At 41.0% G+C, this 12,188-nt stretch overlaps 1 protein-coding gene across 1 annotated transcript in view; it reads left to right on the top strand.

The window, feature by feature from the left end:
* The first annotated feature begins 1,917 nt into the window (after positions 1 to 1,917).
* znf609b (zinc finger protein 609b) overlaps positions 1,918 to 12,188 on the top strand; it is an 89,416-nt gene continuing 79,145 nt past the window's right edge. Inside the window, exon 1 of the mRNA XM_085768826.1 lies at positions 1,918 to 2,418. The gene's annotated coding sequence lies outside the window, so the exon portion shown is untranslated. The remainder of the gene's footprint in view (positions 2,419 to 12,188) is intronic.

Below are 12,188 nucleotides of genomic sequence, written 5' to 3'. Positions count from 1 at the left end.
TACAGCTTTTTACCAACATCACTTTCAAATGGTGCTCTATCTTCATTTTTGTTTTTTTACCAACAGCTTTATCAATTATAAGCCATTAATAAGACCAGTGTTTGGGTTGCCAGGTTTTGACAAATCCTGCTGGCTGGTGTTCATCCTCCTCCAGCATGACACTCGATTTATCTTCTTAGATGAGCTCTTTGGTTCAGCAGAAAGACTGCCCCAGTGGACCATTCAACCACTTCCCTTCTGGAAAAGGTCTGTGGAAAACTGGACCAAAACCCAATTATCAATGACTTATCAAAATGTAGCTAGCCTATTAAAAACTGATTGAGTTATACGGTGAGAAATTAGTGTTTTTATTTACAGTTTACCAAAGTTTATGACTGCAGTTGGTTTCAGTACATCTTCCACTTGAACATGGAATATGTATCATACATTCATACCATTAAAGCAGAAGGAAGTGATATTTTTGTGTTACTATAAGTCTTAAATAGTTATATCTTCCAACAGCAATCACTTACATAGAGTGTTTGGTCTGAAACACGGGTCTCTCAGTCACTGCTCTGAGCCGAAGAGAAAACATTTATCGTATCCTACAGTTTTTATCCAATGAGGAGAGAGAACGGCATGCAGGGCTGTGTGTGCAGCCAAGGGACGCCGTGAATGTGGCGACGTAGGGACGAGGACTGTTATGGTGCGTTCAAGGAAACTCGTATTTTTCCGACCGTGAAGTGGTACCAGTTCGATCTGGTACGAGTTCACCGGTCGGAAGTTACGAGTGGCCGTTATAGTGACTTTCACTGGTAAAACAGGTCGGAAAAACACGAGTGGGTTGCCTGAAACGCTACAAAGTCGTAAGTTGTGACTTGAAGCTGTAATTTACGATTTCAAAAGCCTGCCTGGAACGCAGCATTAGCGAAAATGAGAGATATTCATAGCTGTAAAAATAGCCAATTTTGGAAGTCCCCATGACTCGCCATAAACATTGGGGCGATCAGGCTTTTACTGTGGCCACTCTTAGCGCCGGAACACTTTACCCCCAACATTGCGAGCCATCAATCGTCTGCCGCTTTTAAAGTCCAATTTTAAAATGTTTTTTTTATTATTTAGAATGGCTTTTAAGTGATGCTGTGACATCTTCCTGTTTTAACATGTATTTATTTTGTTATTGTTCAATGTTTTAATACTGTCTGTTTGTCTTGCTGTGTTCTTAAGTTTTAGTTTTTATTTTATGTAAAGCACTTTGATCATCACTTAAGATGCTGTAAAAGTGCTATATAAATGTTGATTTTATTTTATTTTTTATGTGTAACTACATATTGAGTATATTTTCAAAGAAAATAGGCGAATCGCTCTTAAAGAGAGAAGCACAAATAAACCACCTATTGGTGAATTGATCAAAGATGTGATGCAATCTTGTGAAAAAAGAAGAAACAAGACCACTCAGCTGAGTAAATGGAAGATATCTGAGTCAAGGATAGAGATCCTCATCCTCGAGGTCAATGTGGCTCTTAGACATGATTCTTATGTTACTTTTTTGAGAGGCAGTAGATGGATGTTGTGTGTGTCTACATTGTAGGTATCATGGTGCTTTTTTCTATTTACTTACCATTTTCTGTTTTGCAGTTCACTTCCTGTTAATGTTCATATTGTGTAATTCTATGTGAATTTTAGTTATTTCATCTCTATTAATGTTTAATGAATTGTAAAGGTCATTAAATGTAGCCTATGTCAGTATTTGTAAAAGCCTGGCTGTGACCCTGCCCGGGGCCACCGGCTACAAGACCCCACTCATTCTTTGACATGCGGGCTGCCCGCCTGCTGGATGTTCCTCGTGGAGAACAAACAAAACCAAATCACAGTCCATTCAGTGCGGTTAATCCAGTTCCACGTCTTTAGCCCGGGCTCCGTGGAGTGTGACAGTTCAATCCGACTGGAACCGCGCGTCCTGGATTTCCTGCCCGCTCCCGCTGCTACTGCTTGGCTACATTGTATCAGTTCCCACACGAAGAACCACCACGGCGCTGTATCTAGAAACGGCGAATACGGAGGAATTAACCTGGATGGGAAGCTGCTCTTCGCTGTGGGATTAATTGCCACAAGGAGAGGACTGTGGACTTGTGTCGGGTTTCGAGACCGCACCGATATAAAAAAACAAAATGCGCTCGGGACTCGGTTGTTTTCGATGTGGACGGTATCTCGAAGTGTGATGGCAGAAGTCCAGTGAATCGCTGGCCTCCCCTCCTCTCTTGTGTTGGATGTCTTGGGGAGTGCGCTGCCACTGGTTTCTAGTGCTTCACATTTTTTTGAAGAGGTTTTTATTGTGATTCAAGCCCATTACTCTGATTTGAGCTTGTTTTCTTTTTTATGGAGCGCACACCACCATGGACAGAGCGGGGTTTGGAATAAGAGTGACTAGCTAAGTCGGTAAGTCAGTGAATTTTTTCCCTCTTCTTGTCTCTTATTGTTGATAATGCAGCGGCTCATGAGCCATTTAACGTCAGCCCTCCCGTGCAGAGCGGGCTGGCTAGCTCCACACCGTGTTGTAGCCACACAGCATGCAGCAGCAGCAAGGAGCTAGCCAAGCCTGACTGCACTCTGAGCTCATTGTTTCACTCTGCCTGCTAGCGTACAAGTCAGATTAGCTCATTACCCCCCCGAGCTAAGTTAGCGCTGTTAGCTCCTTGAAGTTCAACTAACGTGTTAACAGCGAAAGGCTAACTCAACGTGCTCTTACACCGAGTAACGTCGGAGCACCGGGGTAAATAGCTCCAGTGCTGCTGGGGTAGCCTACTAACGGTCAGCGGAGCAGCCCCTCGCCTGCCAGCCTGCCAGCCTGCCACCTCCACTCATTTACATGGAAAGTTCAATTAGAAGCAACAAAAATGTGCAGAGTTAAAGCTGCAGATTCCTTCAGTGGAGCGCAGTGTTTCCCAGGCTCGGGTAGCCTACTAGGGGACCCCAGGATATGTGTGTGTGTGTGTGTGTGTGTGTGTGTGTGTGTGTGTGTGTGTGTGTGTGTGGGGGGGGGGGTTCTGGTTCTGGTTCTGGTTCTGATTCACAGTTTCTGGTTCTGGAGCCTCAGAACCTCGGTGTTCTCTGTTGAACCAGCAGCGTTCACACCAGTTTAAGTTGAACCAAAGTGGGAGGATGTTAGTACTCTGCATTACTCAGGTGGAAGTAAACACAACAGTAGCAAAGTATTTGCTTTTTTGCTGTGTCTGTAACCCTTCTTCAGTTTTTTTAGTTTATTAATTATTTGTTCTGGTGTGAACCCAGCTTTGACCATCTCTTCCCCAAGTTCAAATATGAGAATCACTTTACTTGAAGTCCCAAAGGGAAATTCATGCAACTTTTTTTTTCTTGTACTGCTTTCTAGCTTTTCTTGAAATTCTGTCGAGGCCCAGATCGCCACCAAACATTGTGTTTCCCTTAACCACTGCAAATTATTTTTCTCCAGGTTGTCAGTCACTGCCATCTCCCCCTTCCTGCTCATCTTCACAGCCTAGAATAATACATGCCCACTGATGATGTCACGGTTCACAGGAAAGAACCAACTATGTTTTGGTTCCCTTGAGAACCGACTTTTCAGGTTCAGAACCTGTTACTTTTTTCGGTCTGAACGCGCCGTCTGGTTCAGAATTGGGTTCAGGGACGAACCGGAGCCCCACCGGTGTGAAACCTAGATGAGTGAGAGAGTGTGAGTGGGGTTTTGGAGTTCTCAGTGGAAACAGAAAATGAAAGGTTTCTCCACTAACGTGCAGCTCTTGAGGTTTCACCAGAATGTGACACCGCGTGTGACCCTCGTGCTTCATTTCTACCACAGTGGTGTAACTGTAACAACAGTGTGAGTATGATAAGGTGTCACACCTCCTCAGGAACACCTTACATGTACAATAAAGTCTCCTCTAATGGAATTTAAAGGGGACAGGATCTCATGAAACGATGTACTGTGGTTTCATAAGCCTCATAGATTTCTGATAGGAAAAACATTTTGGGACCCTTCTCTCCAGATTAGTCAGTTTCTTTTTGTTGGCTCGTGTGGTTGGGGCTGTCCAATCCCAGTGAAGTGAGTCATTCAATTTAAGCACTTTTTTTCCCTTTTTACAAGACCACTTTGGGCTAACCCCTGTGCTGCTCCATGGAGTGTAACAGTACCACATGAGAAACTGGCCATGTTTCCTGCAGCCCAGTACTCTATTGCAGGTTAATGTCAGTTTGTCAAGATCTGTCATAATAATTAGACATTTTATAAACTGGAATTTGAAAATTTAACATGCTGCAGTAGGGTTTCTAAATCTGTAACCCCAGAAGATCGACTTGTTAATAGAGAAAGTTAAAGTTGCGATGTTTGCATGGGCAAAATGACAGGTTTTGGGGGTTTAAGTATGACATTTAGATGGTAGTGTGTGAGATAGTTGATAATTGTTTTTGGCTTTGTAGGTTTTGAGGATTGTTGGTTATTGTTCCTAATGCACAGTTAAGCAAATATAATTTTCTTCATAAAATTTCAATTTCTGTTGCATATTGTACTTGTGCAACTGCTCAGAGCTTATAATGCAACTTGTATGTTCTCCATCTGGCTTGACCAAGTGAATGGACCAGCCATAGCATTAACTCACAGGGACGTATAGCAGACTATGTCAGCACAGTTTGTGAAACATGTCATATTCGAATATAAGAACTAAGCAAATGTATTGGCCATATTAGCTTTGTCCACTACCGAGCTCTGGTTTTATATACCTAAAAAGGTATTTATAGTACTAATCCTGGCCACTGTTCTATCAAAACGTCAAGTCAAAAACGTGGGGATTTGTTGGCAATGGAAGTCTCCTTCCCATGTTGTGATGTCTTTCAGGGCAACACTGTAAACAGACCGGTGCTCAACATGATAATGTTAAACCAGTTACAACATGGCTACTGTGTGGTTAGCCAATTTCAAAAACACTCACTCCTCAATTGGAGTTTCTCTCAGAATGTGTAAGACTCACAGGAGCACCCACACATTGTTTTGATTATAGATTTTTCTGTTGATTTTCTCAACCAGTCATATGGTCAATGATATTACTACCATAAAACTTATTAGAAAATGCTTCACCACATTCCGGGCTTTTTTTTCCAGATGAACTCATAAATAACCAAAGGAGAAAGGAAACTATTAATATTTAGTAATGAAACGTTTTACTTGTTCCTAAAGAGCCTAAAGCATTTCTGGATAATGTTGTACTTAATTTTAAAAACCAGCGTGGTGGTGACACTGCATTTTGGCAGCTCCATTTTTTTTTTTTGGACGTGGAAAAAATTCGGAACTGTCGACACTAATGAAAGAAAACCACAACATGCAGGTGTAAAATATTACATGAATACCTCCTACACACAGTTGTAGCAACACTTCACTGTCCTGATTATCCACTTTGTTTCAGTCATGCATTAAATGTGGCTAGTAATTTGCTCCGAGTATTTGCAGCATGTTGGAAGTTCTTTGTACATTGAGCAGTCCAACCGTTAGCATCAGCTGATAGCTTTGACAAATTGTTAACTGGACAAAGTGAAGACTTGTTATACAGTCAATGTAGTCTGACTACAGGAAGTAATGTCAATGGCAGTGAAAAACAACAACCACAAAAGGTACAGTTGGTGTATTCAAAGCCTCTCTCCTATGAATAAAAGTGTATTTGAACCATTTCGTCATTTTTACGCAACCAAGCCAGAAAAAGATATTTTGGTTTTAAGAGCAGTGACTAGATTGACTGTACCATAGCTGCACCTATAAATGATTCAAGCCTTTCTCTTTGATAACCTTATTCAAGTGGTAATTTGTTGTAATCATTGAAAGGATACTTTTTATAGCACATGAGATACATTTTATAAAATCTATCATTTGTAAAATGGAAGCTCCACACAATAACATGTCATTTTATAGTAGTCCGAGATGTGTCAATTTGCCCAATGATTGGATGAGTGGTTAAGCTCAATGCTACTTGAGGAAATCCCTTTTCTCGTTCACCAGATGTGATTTTTTGAGAAAGCCAATTGTCAATGTATGTGATGAACTGGTGGCCTTTACTTAAACTGAATGTATATTTAACAATGTGTGACCAGAAGGTCCTATTATAATCCAAGAACCTGCAAAAAGGGTGAAAAATTTGTTTGAATTTCAGCCAGCCCTTCACCGCTAAAAGTGTATTACGCATCGGGCTGGACGTCCAAGAACCGGCGTGGAAGACGAGAATTTAACAGTGTTTGTTTAGAGGTCTGGGGCATCAGATTAGTCCAGAACAAGGGGATTATTTTGGGCTTTGTAAATCTCCCGTCATCTCATGGGCACACACCAGCTGATGGCAAACTAAGAAAGGATTTGGACTACATCCTTTTTAAGTACCTTAAAATCACTTGAATGAAGCCATTTATGAACGCGTATCCCCATGTGCACTTGCATTCTTGGTTTCTACTTTGGCAAAGAAATAATAATAGACCTGCAAAATGAGAAGGCGCACGCCTTCCTCGATTCCCTTTTGTGAGCTGGTGTTAAGTCTTATAATGTGGTCGGTGTCGTTTCACAGATTGCGAGGAGATGGAGAATCTTTGTAGCTGAAAAACATCACACAGTGTTTCCCCATGGTTGAGATTTATTTGAAGTGGTCCACCTAAAGTGGTGGGGGTTGGGCTTGTTAAAGCGCTGGTGGGAAGCTCCGACATCCAGGCACTTGAGAGTCTGCAGAAAAACAGCATTACATACATGATCTGACTTCCAGATAGCAGCCAGTAATGCGTACAACAGATTTTCTTTTACTTGCTACTCTGCACAGTCAGCTGCATTTAACAGGAAGACATTAAAAAGGAGGAATTGTTGAATAAAAATGTTGAGAGAAATCTTTTTCTTTTCTTTTTTTTGCCAATAATTCATAAGATGACTGTTCAGACATAATTTTATTCAAATCAAGTCTATTTACTGGTATTGTGAGGGTCAAGAAAATGACTGTTTGAGATCACAGGCCTAATACAGAATCCAATGCACACATTTGCACACTAAGCCTTAAAGGGATAGTTCAACATTTTTGGCAAATTGGCCCCTTGCCATAATCCCTATAGTTTTAGGAGTAGGTTTGTTATCTTTAATTGTCGGTGCAAGCTGTTTTTAGAATGGTGGAGCAGAGCTGTGAGCTGCTCAGAGCTATGCTACGGAGGCTAATGGGATTTCTTCATCAAACTCATCAAATACACAATCCAACAACTCCAAAAACGCTCTCATGGACAAGGTGTGCACATTCACCACGCTATGAGATAATAACAGAACATTACGAGACAGAGTTGTTTTTGAGGTAAATTCATGCAAAATCTCTGATGCATGTTCTCGTCAGGGCCTGTTTGTTTTTTGGCAAGCAGTCTCTGTATTTACCTCTAAAACAACTCTGTCATAACTTTCTGTTATTATCTCATAGCGTGGTGAATGTGCAGGTCACAACTTGTCCACCAGAGCGTTTTGGAGTTGTTGGATTGCGTGTTTGATGAGGGAATCCTAGAAATCCCATTAGCGTAGCTCTGAGGAGCTCGCGGCTCTGCTCCGCCGTTCTAAAAATAGCTTGCACCGACAATTAAAGGTAACAAACCTACTCCTAAAAGTAGGGATTATGTTAATGGGCCAATTTGCCAAAATGTTGAACTATCCCTTTAAGTGTGTGTGTGTCTGTTATGTATTCATGTAGGTATGTGTGTGTATGGAGAGAGAGGTGTCAAATGGAACAGTTGTGGAGGGGTTGGTCAGGATTTGGATCGTCGCCTTGTCATCTCCATCAGAGAGCAAATGCTGAGGTTCACTTTTAGTCTGCAGCTAGCAGCAGTGCTTAAGAGGCACCTGGGGGGTATTTAAATGTTGCAGAAAAAGCAGCAGTGGAAACAAGTTGCTTTTTAATGTTGCAGCAAACATGTCATTTCACCCGCAGACCCTTCACCGTGTCTGAAGATATCATTAATTAAAAACGGCCCTTTGCCGTTTTATTAGCTTGTTTAAATGTCAAAGCGCAGTGAGGTGTTTCTCTGACAGCTTGTGGTTTACTTGAAATGCCGTAGACTAAACAAAGGATGTGAACTGGATCTGCTCCTCTGTAGTCGGTATTGATCCGTCCATCCATCCTCTGGATCAGCTTCTTGTGGAGCGCAGATATACCTGGGCTTTAGCCACCAAGGTAAATCTTATACAGTGAGCTATTGTGTGAGCTCCTTTGTTTCCTAGGGGTTACCGTTAGGTTGATAAAGTTGACTAAATGTGACAATGTCCCCCCGTGTGCTGTAATGTGGCACCACAGGTCAAAGAGTATGCAATTCTGCTTTAGTTTTTATAGCATTGATTGGATTCCTCACGAGCGAATTTCCAATTATAGCAGAGGAGAGAGCTCCGAGTGCTTGTTGCACAGTTGCTGCTTTGCCAGAGACTGGTGATCCATCTTTTCCTGGGATGCAAGCCCAGGTTACACTCCACTCTCCACCACACACGCTCTAAAGATATTGTCAGCTTTTGTAGCGCTTGCACAAACCCGGGTGCCACAGAAGTGCTGTCTCATTTGCCTCGTTTTTTTTTTTTTTTTTACTCTTGTGTTTTTAGAGAGAACAGACCCAGATATCACGAGTCAATTTAAGACAGATATTGATGACATGTTTTTGTTGTTGTTGTAGCACCGAAGCCCTGTCAGATCACATTAGTATGTTTAACACGCTATTGCTTTCAGTACAGTCTTAATTCACCCACTCATAAGCAACACGACCTTGTTCATCACTCCCGCTTCAGTTGTTTTCTGACACTGCTGATCTTTTCACTGCGAGCTGTGCACAAATGGTATAAAATTGTTGCTGCTCTCAATTCCCTGACAGAAATCAGATGCTGTAAGCTGCTTCTTCTTCTTCCTTTTTATTCTTTCAATCTGCAGGAATGTCACGGTCTTCTATAAATGTACATTGTGGAGTCGAGTTGTTGTTGTCCTCTTCGTAGAGGAGTGTGAAGATGATGTGTGGGATTTCCTCAGTGCACATCAATACTGTAACATGGTGGCAGTGAGTGGGTGGTTCTGAGGCACTGTCCCCATTGCTCTAATCATGCTGCAAGGATCCACTGTCGCCTGTGGAATCAAAGGGGAACATTGTCTCTCCGGCCTGACACATGCCTCACTTGTGATATCGACGAGTAAACTGGAGAACATCCACAAATGACAAAAAAAAAAAAAAAAATAGCCGCAGTCTAAAGTCGAAACACATGATCAACTGGAACTTCGATACAGACGTCAATACGTCTGTTTTTAAGAAGTAATTCACTCTCAGTGAGACACAGGCCTGAGCGCACATGGAAACAGATTTATAGAATTGTTTTATGTCTGAAACATATTCACATCAAAGCAGCTTGGGTTTATAGACCACTGAAGTGTTGTCATTTCAGGCTCACAGTGACCATGTCCACTTCCCTTTTACTGTGCATGGATAGAGAATTTACAGGGATTACAGGCTTTATTCGTTTGACTCTGCAACCGTAATGTATTACGGGCCTAGTTTCTTAGGCTGTGTGTGCTAGCTGTGATAGTGCAAACATTACTAGAGAAACTAGTGTTGGATGTTTTGGCTGCATTGTCAGGATCTCCTACTTTGTTTTTTGTTCTGCTTTATGTTTTTACGGAGACTTCAGAAGTGTTTCACCCCCGTGTCACTGGTGTCCACGAATCCCCGTAAAATTCGCCAGTCTTGAACAAAACGGCCGGTCTTTGGCATGTATCTACAGGATATCATATTAGGACCCTCAAGGTTGGAGAGCAATGGTTGGCCAGTTGCCCTTGGCAACCACAGTTGGACCACTGTCAACCATTTTGTGTAGTGCGGTTGCTCTTTTTGCTAACCAACACACTGATTCCTCTGTCCTTGTTGTAAACTCATGTACCTAAGCAAACGAGAGCTGCTGTTGTGCTTTGTTAGAAATGCCATAATATGTTGATGTATGTAAATATGTCCATGTTAAAAAGAAAAAGTCAAATAACAAACCACATCATTAGCAAACAGTGGTTGACTCTTAGAGAGGTGTACTCAAACTAAAGTCAAATAGATTGTATTAGAGCTAACAATTTGTAGATTAACTGATTAGTCATTGGCTTTCTATTGTTTTTAAATTTCTCACTTGTAAAAAATCAGTTTTTCTGTGATATTAGACTGAACATAATTGGTCTTTGGATTGTAGGTCAAATGCCAAACAATCAATTTGGATACATCACCTGTGGGGAATTCTATCATTTTTTTCCTATATATTTATATATATAGTATATTTGTTGGAGTTTTTATGCCTTTAATGCATAGTACAGTTAATAGAGACCGGAAATGGGGAGGCAGAGAGAGGGGGAATGACATGCAGTAAAGGGCCGCCCCATACGGGATTCGCACCGTGGAAGACTGCAGTGAGGACTGTAGCCTATATACTATGGGGCAACTATTCAACCTACTATCATTTTTTTTATTTGTACGAATTTATTAATTCATTTCAACATTTTTTCTGACATGTTGACAATACAATGATTCAATAGATAGCAGATAACTGTATGGGTCAATGATGTGATGCAACCCAATATCAAGTGGTGTAACCGTTATTTTTTTTCATAGAAATCTGACTATATACAGGAAAATGAATCTGCACCCAAATGTGGAATAAATTAAATTAATTTTTGCAATGCAACAGCAACACTATGTTTACTTGACAAATTGTCCATCATTTGTCACATTATGTAGAAAATAAGGGATGTTTTTCGGATATGTCCTTCTCAGTATTGCCAAAATGCATTCACATTAATATTTATTATTCCCTTGTAGTTACACCATTTGACATCTCAGGGACGTTCAGTCTTATTTTGTTAAAAAAAATGGTTCAAATGTCATTTCAAACGACATATAACCAACAATGTACTCATGAAATGTGAAACAACAACCCACATACAAATGTAAATATTGTTAGTTTCAGCCAGAGTAGAAATCATGTTTTCTTCTAAACATCTTTCTGTATCAATTATATATTAGGTCTGATTAATAGAAATAAAAAAAAAGTAGCAGAGAATGCACAGACTCAGGGAAGAGGTCTGAATTGTTGATGCACCACACCAGGTTATTCCAGAAAACTGTTTACCACAAATTGTGAATACGATCAAAACATTTTCAGACTTACCTTATTTGTCAGTTCTTCTGATCAAATTAGACACAAGTGACAAGCCACTGATCTGATCACGCCGCAGGAAGTAATTATCCGTCCCTGTTCATTTTCCCATCAATCGGACAAGGTGCTGGAACTAGATTGACTTATTTGGACGGAAAATCATGTCATACTTTGCATTATGCAATATTCACAACAGAGTCGTGAGAATCTCAAATTAAACACTCGTGTCAATCTTAAGAGCGTGCAAACCGTGAGAAAGCAGTTAATCAAAAACAAGCAAATTAAGCAACACTTGCAGCAACCATACACCCACCCATTATAGGACAAAAAAAAACCCAACCTCCGGTAATGACGCCGGACAGATCACACTGTGTAGCTGCAGGCAGTTGATATTGATTGCTTCTTCAGCGCCATCGCTGTGATGTTTACTGCACATTATAAAAACATCTGCACTGTGAACGTCGGTCTAAACAGCCAGAGAAAGCAATCTTGTGGCTTTAATATAAGTGGATTGGACTGTCCTGACTGGTTTAGGGAAAATATGGGTGGGTAGTGTTTCACTCAACAGCTAAAGGCAGATTTATGTCTTTGTGTTGAGATGTTGTGGTATCGACATGCAGGGCAGTTACATGCACACAACAATTGCTTTCCAAGCTGGTGTACTTGGTGATTTTTATCTTCCATTGCTGGGTTTGGGTTCGTATGCTTGTTGATAGGAAACACAACACGTGACAGGTTGAAGGAAATGTTCCATAATGCTCCTTTACAGTAACAAATAGACTAATGTGTATTGAGATGCTATTTCCACTGGAAGCCTTCCTCTAACCACATTCAGCTTTGTTTCTTCAAAAAAAAGTGAGGGGGATGAAAAGGGAAAACTCAGTTATATTGGCTGCATAATAATACACACACAACACGTTGTGATAATGTACAACACATCTGTGTCATGAGGTAGCGGTGCTGCAACAACCTACAGGTTAAATCCTACGCTGAACTATAAATCAGCTCCTCATGCCGTAGGCTT

Source organism: Trachurus japonicus, chromosome 3 (assembly GCF_045865225.1).
Source record: "Trachurus japonicus isolate A0001 chromosome 3, Traja_1.0".
Lineage (NCBI taxonomy): Eukaryota > Metazoa > Chordata > Actinopteri > Carangiformes > Carangidae > Trachurus > Trachurus japonicus.
The sequence above is the reverse complement of the archived record's forward strand: the minus strand, read 5'-3'. Positions and strand labels throughout refer to the sequence as shown.